General features: G+C 47.0%; 8 non-coding genes across 8 annotated transcripts; all 8 read right to left on the reverse strand.

The window, feature by feature from the left end:
- Positions 1–604: 604 nt before the first annotated feature.
- Positions 605–795, reverse strand: LOC142283300 (U2 spliceosomal RNA). The gene has a single exon (XR_012744973.1). It is a non-coding gene; the product is annotated as a U2 spliceosomal RNA (small nuclear RNA).
- Positions 796–2,182: 1,387 nt separating this feature from the next.
- On the reverse strand, positions 2,183–2,378 carry LOC142283368 (U2 spliceosomal RNA). Its single transcript, XR_012745033.1, has one exon. It is a non-coding gene; the product is annotated as a U2 spliceosomal RNA (small nuclear RNA).
- A 2,184-nt stretch (positions 2,379–4,562) lies between these two features.
- On the reverse strand, positions 4,563–4,753 carry LOC142283302 (U2 spliceosomal RNA). The gene has a single exon (XR_012744974.1). It is a non-coding gene; the product is annotated as a U2 spliceosomal RNA (small nuclear RNA).
- Positions 4,754–6,140: 1,387 nt separating this feature from the next.
- On the reverse strand, positions 6,141–6,331 carry LOC142283303 (U2 spliceosomal RNA). Its single transcript, XR_012744975.1, has one exon. It is a non-coding gene; the product is annotated as a U2 spliceosomal RNA (small nuclear RNA).
- A 1,387-nt stretch (positions 6,332–7,718) lies between these two features.
- Positions 7,719–7,909, reverse strand: LOC142283304 (U2 spliceosomal RNA). The gene has a single exon (XR_012744976.1). It is a non-coding gene; the product is annotated as a U2 spliceosomal RNA (small nuclear RNA).
- A 1,387-nt stretch (positions 7,910–9,296) lies between these two features.
- LOC142283305 (U2 spliceosomal RNA) lies at positions 9,297–9,487 on the reverse strand. Its single transcript, XR_012744977.1, has one exon. It is a non-coding gene; the product is annotated as a U2 spliceosomal RNA (small nuclear RNA).
- Positions 9,488–10,874: 1,387 nt separating this feature from the next.
- Positions 10,875–11,065, reverse strand: LOC142283307 (U2 spliceosomal RNA). Its single transcript, XR_012744979.1, has one exon. It is a non-coding gene; the product is annotated as a U2 spliceosomal RNA (small nuclear RNA).
- Positions 11,066–12,452: 1,387 nt separating this feature from the next.
- LOC142283366 (U2 spliceosomal RNA) lies at positions 12,453–12,649 on the reverse strand. Its single transcript, XR_012745031.1, has one exon. It is a non-coding gene; the product is annotated as a U2 spliceosomal RNA (small nuclear RNA).
- Positions 12,650–13,078: the final 429 nt, after the last annotated feature.

Raw genomic sequence — 13,078 nt, forward strand, 5'->3', positions numbered from 1 at the left:
TTATATTGCGGTATGAGGCTTCGCAGTAGGTTGCAAACATTCATCACCCATGACTGTCCCCAATTGAGCTCAGAAGCTCAATGTCTATCATGACCTCTCTTTTAGAATGTCCAAGAGCAAGCAAACTATTCCTCCAGGAGAGGGCGCCAACAGACTACTAAAGAGATCATCATTACTCAAAGAAAACCCCAAAAACCAATGCATGATAGGAATAAACAGGTAACTTTCTTTGGAGTGGAAGCGGAGAGATCCCACCAGATGCCAATTCTAGATGTTATCACACCTGTGGTCACTGCAGCAGCAGGTGAATCCACTTTGTCCAAAAGGGATCTATTCCATTCAATTGCAAATGATCTAGATAAGACAGAGAACTGCAGCACGGGGACATAGCCGAGTTGGTCAGGTTGAGTGGTGATGAGTTTGCTATTTGGATGAATAAAGAAAGTCAAAAGTGTGAAAGATAAAAAACAAAAGGAGGAAGTGTGAAAAGTGAATGGGCCAAATTGAGGTGCATATGAAGACGTATGCTTTCTTCTTCCAATTCATTAAATCGGGCTAATATGAATCAGGTGAATTGAGTTCTGCTTTTGGAAACTGGGTTAAGAAGGGGTGCACCGTTCCTGGAGGTACTGCAATACCAGGTCAATGCGTGGAGTGGACAGAGCAAGCTCTTTTTCCATCTCCCTGTTCTAAAAATCCATTTAATATATGGTCCCCAGATAGGGGACGTATCAGATATTAAACTGATAAGAACAGATACTACACTTGATCTTAGCCAAAAGGCCGAGAAGCGATAACCAGAATTGGTTTGGGCCTCGAGTGGCACCCTGGCCTATGCCGGACACATCTTAGGGAGAGAGAGCGAGAGGGAGACAAACCCACGCCTACACAAGACATTTTGTCACCCAAGCCAACCCTTGAAAAGGCTGCTTTGCAGAGCCAAAACAAGAAGAATGGTGCGTTTTGCAGCCGCCGCCCACTGCAATGAATCTGAATAACTCCTCCTTTAGGGCGCAAGCAACTCCCCTCCCCCTTGCAGTCTTTCCAATTCACGATACAAAAAGACGGACAGGACAGGTTGCCTGACTTTCCGTCACTGCCACCCTTTGCCATCCTTACCCGTAGAAAGCCCTTTCATCATCCCCAAACCCTAATCTTTTCCCTTTCCTTCCCAGCCCCCAAACCCTGCCCTCTGTACCTTTCTCACCACCCGCTTCCCTTCTCCTGTCATCCCCCTACCACCCGGGAAAAAAAGAGATTGCCCCCTCCTTCCACTAGCCCACCCTCCCACCCAAAGAACAACTTCTTCTGCGCAGCTTGTTTTCTAGGCAGCAGCGCTATTGTGATGTCATCGGGGGGCATTGTGACAAGCCGCCAGTGTTCCGTCTCTTCATGTTGTGCACAGTTCAAACGGAAAATACATCAACAGGCAGACTACAGAAAAGCTTACTATCAAAGGTTAGAGGGGGGCTTTCTCAGAGGGCTTTTTACAGTTTTTCTATTCCCAATTAGCCGTTTAAGTGTACTTATTGAAAGTAGTAATTCTTTCATAGGCCGCCCTTTCTTAGTATTTGACGTTCCTTATATTGCGGTATGAGGCTTCGCAGTAGGTTGCAAACATTCATCACCCATGACTGTCCCCAATTGAGCTCAGAAGCTCAATGTCTATCATGACCTCTCTTTTAGAATGTCCAAGAGCAAGCAAACTATTCCTCCAGGAGAGGGCGCCAACAGACTACTAAAGAGATCATCATTACTCAAAGAAAACCCCAAAAACCAATGCATGATAGGAATAAACAGGTAACTTTCTTTGGAGTGGAAGCGGAGAGATCGCACCAGATGCCAATTCTAGATGTTATCACACCTGTGGTCACTGCAGCAGCAGGTGAATCCACTTTGTCCAAAAGGGATCTATTCCATTCAATTGCAAATGATCTAGATAAGACAGAGAACTGCAGCACGGGGACATAGCCGAGTTGGTCAGGTTGAGTGGTGATGAGTTTGCTATTTGGATGAATAAAGAAAGTCAAAAGTGTGAAAGATAAAAAACAAAAGGAGGAAGTGTGAAAAGTGAATGGGCCAAATTGAGGTGCATATGAAGACGTATGCTTTCTTCCAATTCATTAAATCGGGCTAATATGAATCAGGTGAATTGAGTTCTGCTTTTGGAAACTGGGTTAAGAAGGGGTGCACCGTTCCTGGAGGTACTGCAATACCAGGTCAATGCGTGGAGTGGACAGAGCAAGCTCTTTTTCCATCTCCCTGTTCTAAAAATCCATTTAATATATGGTCCCCAGATAGGGGACGTATCAGATATTAAACTGATAAGAACAGATTTTTGATTTAATGAAGCTTTCCAAAGCACCGCAAAAATGCATGACCAAAGTCACACCAAAAACAGTGCAAAGGCTAGGATTCGTGTGGACCCCTCCGTGAGAAGAGGATCCCCAAAAATCAACCCCGTCCCTCCGAGCCAGAAGGCCACAGCGAGGGTCAGGGATCTTCGGTGCTCCCCCAAGCCGAAGCCTGGTTGAGCCTTGTTGTTGCTCCCAGCGTCCACTGAGGCATCTTACCCAAGTGGAGTAGGGAGCTACTAGTCGTTGGTTTCGCAGCCGAGACTGCCCGGACCGTCAACCGGTGTTGGTTTCTCAGCCCAAGGCTGACCGGACCTCCAACCGGGTGTTGGTTTCTCAGCCCAAGGCTAACCGGACCTCCAACCGGGTGTTGGTTTCTCAGCCAAAGCTGACCCGGACCTCCAACCGGGTGTTGGTTTCTCAGCCCAAAGCTGACCGGACCTCCGACCGGGATTATAAAAATTTCCCTTCTTAGCCAGAAGGCCGGGATAGGGCAATATGCTTGGAAAGTATGAATAGGCAAGGCGCGGCGTGCGACAGAGTCTGAGGCTTACCAGGGTCCCAACCTAGCAAGTTCAGACTCCCTCCAGGGTGTCCATTCCTGGGGCACATTGCACCATAACCCCCACACTTACTCAGTCTAATAGCCTCGATCCTGGTAGGGCCAAGGTTTCCTCTAGATGGATATACTATCCTCCCAAAGTACTAACAAGCGCAACCTTCCAGTGTGCATTGCATCATTGTACTAAGGTGGCCGGAGCCTTAAACCACCTTTTCGAACGATACTACACTTGATCTTAGCCAAAAGGCCGAGTAGCGATAACCAGAATTGGTTTGGGCCTCGAGTGGCACCCTGGCCTATGCCGGACACATCTTAGGGAGAGAGAGCGAGAGGGAGACAAACCCACGCCTACACAAGACATTTTGTCACCCAAGCCAACCCTTGAAAAGGCTGCTTTGCAGAGCCAAAACAAGAAGAATGGTGCGTTTTGCAGCCGCCGCCCACTGCAATGAATCTGAATAACTCCTCCTTTAGGGCGCAAGCAACTCCCCTCCCCCTTGCAGTCTTTCCAATTCACGATACAAAAAGACGGACAGGACAGGTTGCCTGACTTTCCGTCACTGCCACCCTTTGCCATCCTTACCCGTAGAAAGCCCTTTCATCATCCCCAAACCCTAATCTTTTCCCTTTCCTTCCCAGCCCCCAAACCCTGCCCTCTGTACCTTTCTCACCACCCGCTTCCCTTCTCCTGTCATCCCCCTACCACCCGGGAAAAAAAGAGATTGCCCCCTCCTTCCACTAGCCCACCCTCCCACCCAAAGAACAACTTCTTCTGCGCAGCTTGTTTTCTAGGCAGCAGCGCTATTGTGATGTCATCGGGGGGCATTGTGACAAGCCGCCAGTGTTCCGTCTCTTCATGTTGTGCACAGTTCAAACGGAAAATACATCAACAGGCAGACTACAGAAAAGCTTACTATCAAAGGTTAGAGGGGGGCTTTCTCAGAGGGCTTTTTACAGTTTTTCTATTCCCAATTAGCCGTTTAAGTGTACTTATTGAAAGTAGTAATTCTTTCATAGGCCGCCCTTTCTTAGTATTTGACGTTCCTTATATTGCGGTATGAGGCTTCGCAGTAGGTTGCAAACATTCATCACCCATGACTGTCCCCAATTGAGCTCAGAAGCTCAATGTCTATCATGACCTCTCTTTTAGAATGTCCAAGAGCAAGCAAACTATTCCTCCAGGAGAGGGCGCCAACAGACTACTAAAGAGATCATCATTACTCAAAGAAAACCCCAAAAACCAATGCATGATAGGAATAAACAGGTAACTTTCTTTGGAGTGGAAGCGGAGAGATCGCACCAGATGCCAATTCTAGATGTTATCACACCTGTGGTCACTGCAGCAGCAGGTGAATCCACTTTGTCCAAAAGGGATCTATTCCATTCAATTGCAAATGATCTAGATAAGACAGAGAACTGCAGCACGGGGACATAGCCGAGTTGGTCAGGTTGAGTGGTGATGAGTTTGCTATTTGGATGAATAAAGAAAGTCAAAAGTGTGAAAGATAAAAAACAAAAGGAGGAAGTGTGAAAAGTGAATGGGCCAAATTGAGGTGCATATGAAGACGTATGCTTTCTTCCAATTCATTAAATCGGGCTAATATGAATCAGGTGAATTGAGTTCTGCTTTTGGAAACTGGGTTAAGAAGGGGTGCACCGTTCCTGGAGGTACTGCAATACCAGGTCAATGCGTGGAGTGGACAGAGCAAGCTCTTTTTCCATCTCCCTGTTCTAAAAATCCATTTAATATATGGTCCCCAGATAGGGGACGTATCAGATATTAAACTGATAAGAACAGATACTACACTTGATCTTAGCCAAAAGGCCGAGAAGCGATAACCAGAATTGGTTTGGGCCTCGAGTGGCACCCTGGCCTATGCCGGACACATCTTAGGGAGAGAGAGCGAGAGGGAGACAAACCCACGCCTACACAAGACATTTTGTCACCCAAGCCAACCCTTGAAAAGGCTGCTTTGCAGAGCCAAAACAAGAAGAATGGTGCGTTTTGCAGCCGCCGCCCACTGCAATGAATCTGAATAACTCCTCCTTTAGGGCGCAAGCAACTCCCCTCCCCCTTGCAGTCTTTCCAATTCACGATACAAAAAGACGGACAGGACAGGTTGCCTGACTTTCCGTCACTGCCACCCTTTGCCATCCTTACCCGTAGAAAGCCCTTTCATCATCCCCAAACCCTAATCTTTTCCCTTTCCTTCCCAGCCCCCAAACCCTGCCCTCTGTACCTTTCTCACCACCCGCTTCCCTTCTCCTGTCATCCCCCTACCACCCGGGAAAAAAAGAGATTGCCCCCTCCTTCCACTAGCCCACCCTCCCACCCAAAGAACAACTTCTTCTGCGCAGCTTGTTTTCTAGGCAGCAGCGCTATTGTGATGTCATCGGGGGGCATTGTGACAAGCCGCCAGTGTTCCGTCTCTTCATGTTGTGCACAGTTCAAACGGAAAATACATCAACAGGCAGACTACAGAAAAGCTTACTATCAAAGGTTAGAGGGGGGCTTTCTCAGAGGGCTTTTTACAGTTTTTCTATTCCCAATTAGCCGTTTAAGTGTACTTATTGAAAGTAGTAATTCTTTCATAGGCCGCCCTTTCTTAGTATTTGACGTTCCTTATATTGCGGTATGAGGCTTCGCAGTAGGTTGCAAACATTCATCACCCATGACTGTCCCCAATTGAGCTCAGAAGCTCAATGTCTATCATGACCTCTCTTTTAGAATGTCCAAGAGCAAGCAAACTATTCCTCCAGGAGAGGGCGCCAACAGACTACTAAAGAGATCATCATTACTCAAAGAAAACCCCAAAAACCAATGCATGATAGGAATAAACAGGTAACTTTCTTTGGAGTGGAAGCGGAGAGATCGCACCAGATGCCAATTCTAGATGTTATCACACCTGTGGTCACTGCAGCAGCAGGTGAATCCACTTTGTCCAAAAGGGATCTATTCCATTCAATTGCAAATGATCTAGATAAGACAGAGAACTGCAGCACGGGGACATAGCCGAGTTGGTCAGGTTGAGTGGTGATGAGTTTGCTATTTGGATGAATAAAGAAAGTCAAAAGTGTGAAAGATAAAAAACAAAAGGAGGAAGTGTGAAAAGTGAATGGGCCAAATTGAGGTGCATATGAAGACGTATGCTTTCTTCCAATTCATTAAATCGGGCTAATATGAATCAGGTGAATTGAGTTCTGCTTTTGGAAACTGGGTTAAGAAGGGGTGCACCGTTCCTGGAGGTACTGCAATACCAGGTCAATGCGTGGAGTGGACAGAGCAAGCTCTTTTTCCATCTCCCTGTTCTAAAAATCCATTTAATATATGGTCCCCAGATAGGGGACGTATCAGATATTAAACTGATAAGAACAGATACTACACTTGATCTTAGCCAAAAGGCCGAGAAGCGATAACCAGAATTGGTTGGGGCCTCGAGTGGCACCCTGGCCTATGCCGGACACATCTTAGGGAGAGAGAGCGAGAGGGAGACAAACCCACGCCTACACAAGACATTTTGTCACCCAAGCCAACCCTTGAAAAGGCTGCTTTGCAGAGCCAAAACAAGAAGAATGGTGCGTTTTGCAGCCGCCGCCCACTGCAATGAATCTGAATAACTCCTCCTTTAGGGCGCAAGCAACTCCCCTCCCCCTTGCAGTCTTTCCAATTCACGATACAAAAAGACGGACAGGACAGGTTGCCTGACTTTCCGTCACTGCCACCCTTTGCCATCCTTACCCGTAGAAAGCCCTTTCATCATCCCCAAACCCTAATCTTTTCCCTTTCCTTCCCAGCCCCCAAACCCTGCCCTCTGTACCTTTCTCACCACCCGCTTCCCTTCTCCTGTCATCCCCCTACCACCCGGGAAAAAAAGAGATTGCCCCCTCCTTCCACTAGCCCACCCTCCCACCCAAAGAACAACTTCTTCTGCGCAGCTTGTTTTCTAGGCAGCAGCGCTATTGTGATGTCATCGGGGGGCATTGTGACAAGCCGCCAGTGTTCCGTCTCTTCATGTTGTGCACAGTTCAAACGGAAAATACATCAACAGGCAGACTACAGAAAAGCTTACTATCAAAGGTTAGAGGGGGGCTTTCTCAGAGGGCTTTTTACAGTTTTTCTATTCCCAATTAGCCGTTTAAGTGTACTTATTGAAAGTAGTAATTCTTTCATAGGCCGCCCTTTCTTAGTATTTGACGTTCCTTATATTGCGGTATGAGGCTTCGCAGTAGGTTGCAAACATTCATCACCCATGACTGTCCCCAATTGAGCTCAGAAGCTCAATGTCTATCATGACCTCTCTTTTAGAATGTCCAAGAGCAAGCAAACTATTCCTCCAGGAGAGGGCGCCAACAGACTACTAAAGAGATCATCATTACTCAAAGAAAACCCCAAAAACCAATGCATGATAGGAATAAACAGGTAACTTTCTTTGGAGTGGAAGCGGAGAGATCGCACCAGATGCCAATTCTAGATGTTATCACACCTGTGGTCACTGCAGCAGCAGGTGAATCCACTTTGTCCAAAAGGGATCTATTCCATTCAATTGCAAATGATCTAGATAAGACAGAGAACTGCAGCACGGGGACATAGCCGAGTTGGTCAGGTTGAGTGGTGATGAGTTTGCTATTTGGATGAATAAAGAAAGTCAAAAGTGTGAAAGATAAAAAACAAAAGGAGGAAGTGTGAAAAGTGAATGGGCCAAATTGAGGTGCATATGAAGACGTATGCTTTCTTCCAATTCATTAAATCGGGCTAATATGAATCAGGTGAATTGAGTTCTGCTTTTGGAAACTGGGTTAAGAAGGGGTGCACCGTTCCTGGAGGTACTGCAATACCAGGTCAATGCGTGGAGTGGACAGAGCAAGCTCTTTTTCCATCTCCCTGTTCTAAAAATCCATTTAATATATGGTCCCCAGATAGGGGACGTATCAGATATTAAACTGATAAGAACAGATACTACACTTGATCTTAGCCAAAAGGCCGAGAAGCGATAACCAGAATTGGTTTGGGCCTCGAGTGGCACCCTGGCCTATGCCGGACACATCTTAGGGAGAGAGAGCGAGAGGGAGACAAACCCACGCCTACACAAGACATTTTGTCACCCAAGCCAACCCTTGAAAAGGCTGCTTTGCAGAGCCAAAACAAGAAGAATGGTGCGTTTTGCAGCCGCCGCCCACTGCAATGAATCTGAATAACTCCTCCTTTAGGGCGCAAGCAACTCCCCTCCCCCTTGCAGTCTTTCCAATTCACGATACAAAAAGACGGACAGGACAGGTTGCCTGACTTTCCGTCACTGCCACCCTTTGCCATCCTTACCCGTAGAAAGCCCTTTCATCATCCCCAAACCCTAATCTTTTCCCTTTCCTTCCCAGCCCCCAAACCCTGCCCTCTGTACCTTTCTCACCACCCGCTTCCCTTCTCCTGTCATCCCCCTACCACCCGGGAAAAAAAGAGATTGCCCCCTCCTTCCACTAGCCCACCCTCCCACCCAAAGAACAACTTCTTCTGCGCAGCTTGTTTTCTAGGCAGCAGCGCTATTGTGATGTCATCGGGGGGCATTGTGACAAGCCGCCAGTGTTCCGTCTCTTCATGTTGTGCACAGTTCAAACGGAAAATACATCAACAGGCAGACTACAGAAAAGCTTACTATCAAAGGTTAGAGGGGGGCTTTCTCAGAGGGCTTTTTACAGTTTTTCTATTCCCAATTAGCCGTTTAAGTGTACTTATTGAAAGTAGTAATTCTTTCATAGGCCGCCCTTTCTTAGTATTTGACGTTCCTTATATTGCGGTATGAGGCTTCGCAGTAGGTTGCAAACATTCATCACCCATGACTGTCCCCAATTGAGCTCAGAAGCTCAATGTCTATCATGACCTCTCTTTTAGAATGTCCAAGAGCAAGCAAACTATTCCTCCAGGAGAGGGCGCCAACAGACTACTAAAGAGATCATCATTACTCAAAGAAAACCCCAAAAACCAATGCATGATAGGAATAAACAGGTAACTTTCTTTGGAGTGGAAGCGGAGAGATCGCACCAGATGCCAATTCTAGATGTTATCACACCTGTGGTCACTGCAGCAGCAGGTGAATCCACTTTGTCCAAAAGGGATCTATTCCATTCAATTGCAAATGATCTAGATAAGACAGAGAACTGCAGCACGGGGACATAGCCGAGTTGGTCAGGTTGAGTGGTGATGAGTTTGCTATTTGGATGAATAAAGAAAGTCAAAAGTGTGAAAGATAAAAAACAAAAGGAGGAAGTGTGAAAAGTGAATGGGCCAAATTGAGGTGCATATGATGACGTATGCTTTCTTCCAATTCATTAAATCGGGCTAATATGAATCAGGTGAATTGAGTTCTGCTTTTGGAAACTGGGTTAAGAAGGGGTGCACCGTTCCTGGAGGTACTGCAATACCAGGTCAATGCGTGGAGTGGACAGAGCAAGCTCTTTTTCCATCTCCCTGTTCTAAAAATCCATTTAATATATGGTCCCCAGATAGGGGACGTATCAGATATTAAACTGATAAGAACAGATACTACACTTGATCTTAGCCAAAAGGCCGAGAAGCGATAACCAGAATTGGTTTGGGCCTCGAGTGGCACCCTGGCCTATGCCGGACACATCTTAGGGAGAGAGAGCGAGAGGGAGACAAACCCACGCCTACACAAGACATTTTGTCACCCAAGCCAACCCTTGAAAAGGCTGCTTTGCAGAGCCAAAACAAGAAGAATGGTGCGTTTTGCAGCCGCCGCCCACTGCAATGAATCTGAATAACTCCTCCTTTAGGGCGCAAGCAACTCCCCTCCCCCTTGCAGTCTTTCCAATTCACGATACAAAAAGACGGACAGGACAGGTTGCCTGACTTTCCGTCACTGCCACCCTTTGCCATCCTTACCCGTAGAAAGCCCTTTCATCATCCCCAAACCCTAATCTTTTCCCTTTCCTTCCCAGCCCCCAAACCCTGCCCTCTGTACCTTTCTCACCACCCGCTTCCCTTCTCCTGTCATCCCCCTACCACCCGGGAAAAAAAGAGATTGCCCCCTCCTTTCACTAGCCCACCCTCCCACCCAAAGAACAACTTCTTCTGCGCAGCTTGTTTTCTAGGCAGCAGCGCTATTGTGATGTCATCGGGGGGCATTGTGACAAGCCGCCAGTGTTCCGTCTCTTCATGTTGTGCACAGTTCAAACGGAAAATACATCAACAGGCAGACTACAGAAAAGCTTACTATCAAAGGTTAGAGGGGGGCTTTCTCAGAGGGCTTTTTACAGTTTTTCTATTCCCAATTAGCCGTTTAAGTGTACTTATTGAAAGTAGTAATTCTTTCATAGGCCGCCCTTTCTTAGTATTTGACGTTCCTTATATTGCGGTATGAGGCTTCGCAGTAGGTTGCAAACATTCATCACCCATGACTGTCCCCAATTGAGCTCAGAAGCTCAATGTCTATCATGACCTCTCTTTTAGAATGTCCAAGAGCAAGCAAACTATTCCTCCAGGAGAGGGCGCCAACAGACTACTAAAGAGATCATCATTACTCAAAGAAAACCCCAAAAACCAATGCATGATAGGAATAAACAGGTAACTTTCTTTGGAGTGGAAGCGGAGAGATCGCACCAGATGCCAATTCTAGATGTTATCACACCTGTGGTCACTGCAGCAGCAGGTGAATCCACTTTGTCCAAAAGGGATCTATTCCATTCAATTGCAAATGATCTAGATAAGACAGAGAACTGCAGCACGGGGACATAGCCGAGTTGGTCAGGTTGAGTGGTGATGAGTTTGCTATTTGGATGAATAAAGAAAGTCAAAAGTGTGAAAGATAAAAAACAAAAGGAGGAAGTGTGAAAAGTGAATGGGCCAAATTGAGGTGCATATGAAGACGTATGCTTTCTTCCAATTCATTAAATCGGGCTAATATGAATCAGGTGAATTGAGTTCTGCTTTTGGAAACTGGGTTAAGAAGGGGTGCACCGTTCCTGGAGGTACTGCAATACCAGGTCAATGCGTGGAGTGGACAGAGCAAGCTCTTTTTCCATCTCCCTGTTCTAAAAATCCATTTAATATATGGTCCCCAGATAGGGGACGTATCAGATATTAAACTGATAAGAACAGATACTACACTTGATCTTAGCCAAAAGGCCGAGAAGCGATAACCAGAATTGGTTTGGGCCTCGAGTGGCACCCTGGCCTATGCCGGACACATCTTAGGGAGAGAGAGCGAGAGGGAGACAAACCCACGCCTACACAAGACATTTTGTCACCCAAGCCAACCCTTGAAAAGGCTGCTTTGCAGAGCCAAAACAAGAAGAATGGTGCGTTTTGCAGCCGCCGCCCACTGCAATGAATCTGAATAACTCCTCCTTTAGGGCGCAAGCAACTCCCCTCCCCCTTGCAGTCTTTCCAATTCACGATACAAAAAGACGGACAGGACAGGTTGCCTGACTTTCCGTCACTGCCACCCTTTGCCATCCTTACCCGTAGAAAGCCCTTTCATCATCCCCAAACCCTAATCTTTTCCCTTTCCTTCCCAGCCCCCAAACCCTGCCCTCTGTACCTTTCTCACCACCCGCTTCCCTTCTCCTGTCATCCCCCTACCACCCGGGAAAAAAAGAGATTGCCCCCTCCTTCCACTAGCCCACCCTCCCACCCAAAGAACAACTTCTTCTGCGCAGCTTGTTTTCTAGGCAGCAGCGCTATTGTGATGTCATCGGGGGGCATTGTGACAAGCCGCCAGTGTTCCGTCTCTTCATGTTGTGCACAGTTCAAACGGAAAATACATCAACAGGCAGACTACAGAAAAGCTTACTATCAAAGGTTAGAGGGGGGCTTTCTCAGAGGGCTTTTTACAGTTTTTCTATTCCCAATTAGCCGTTTAAGTGTACTTATTGAAAGTAGTAATTCTTTCATAGGCCGCCCTTTCTTAGTATTTGACGTTCCTTATATTGCGGTATGAGGCTTCGCAGTAGGTTGCAAACATTCATCACCCATGACTGTCCCCAATTGAGCTCAGAAGCTCAATGTCTATCATGACCTCTCTTTTAGAATGTCCAAGAGCAAGCAAACTATTCCTCCAGGAGAGGGCGCCAACAGACTACTAAAGAGATCATCATTACTCAAAGAAAACCCCAAAAACCAATGCATGATAGGAATAAACAGGTAACTTTCTTTGGAGTGGAAGCGGAGAGATCGCACCAGATGCCAATTCTAGATGTTATCACACCTGTGGTCACTGCAGCAGCAGGTGAATCCACTTTGTCCAAAAGGGATCTATTCCATTCAATTGCAAATGATCTAGATAAGACAGAGAACTGCAGCACGGGGACATAGCCGAGTTGGTCAGGTTGAGTGGTGGTGAGTTTGCTATTTGGATGAATAAAGAAAGTCAAAAGTGTGAAAGATAAAAAACAAAAGGAGGAAGTGTGAAAAGTGAATGGGCCAAATTGAGGTGCATATGAAGACGTATGCTTTCTTCCAATTCATTAAATCGGGCTAATATGAATCAGGTGAATTGAGTTCTGCTTTTGGAAACTGGGTTAAGAAGGGGTGCACCGTTCCTGGAGGTACTGCAATACCAGGTCAATGCGTGGAGTGGACAGAGCAAGCTCTTTTTCCATCTCCCTGTTCTAAAAATCCATTTAATATATGGTCCCCAGATAGGGGACGTATCAGATATTAAACTGATAAGAACAGATTTTTTGATTTAATGAAGCTTTCCAAAGCACCGCAAAAATGCATGACCGAAGTCACACCAAAAACAGTGCAAAGGCTAGGATTCGTGTGGACCCCTCCGTGAGAAGAGGATCCCCAAAAATCAACCCCGTCCCTCCGAGCCAGAAGGCCACAGCGAGGGTCAGGGATCTTCGGTGCTCCCCCAAGCCGAAGCCTGGTTGAGCCTTGTTGTTGCTCCCAGCGTCCACCGAGGCATCTTACCCAAGTGGAGTAGGGAGCTACTAGTCGTTGGTTTCGCAGCCGAGACTGCCCGGACCGTCAACCGGTGTTGGTTTCTCAGCCCAAGGCTGACCGGACCTCCAACCGGGTGTTGGTTTCTCAGCCCAAGGCTGACCGGACCTCCAACCGGGTGTTGGTTTCTCAGCCCAAGGCTAACCGGACCTCCAACCGGGTGTTGGTTTCTCAGCCAAAGCTGACCCGGACCTCCAACCGGGT

This window comes from Anomaloglossus baeobatrachus, unplaced genomic scaffold (genome assembly GCF_048569485.1).
Source record: "Anomaloglossus baeobatrachus isolate aAnoBae1 unplaced genomic scaffold, aAnoBae1.hap1 Scaffold_536, whole genome shotgun sequence".
Lineage (NCBI taxonomy): Eukaryota > Metazoa > Chordata > Amphibia > Anura > Aromobatidae > Anomaloglossus > Anomaloglossus baeobatrachus.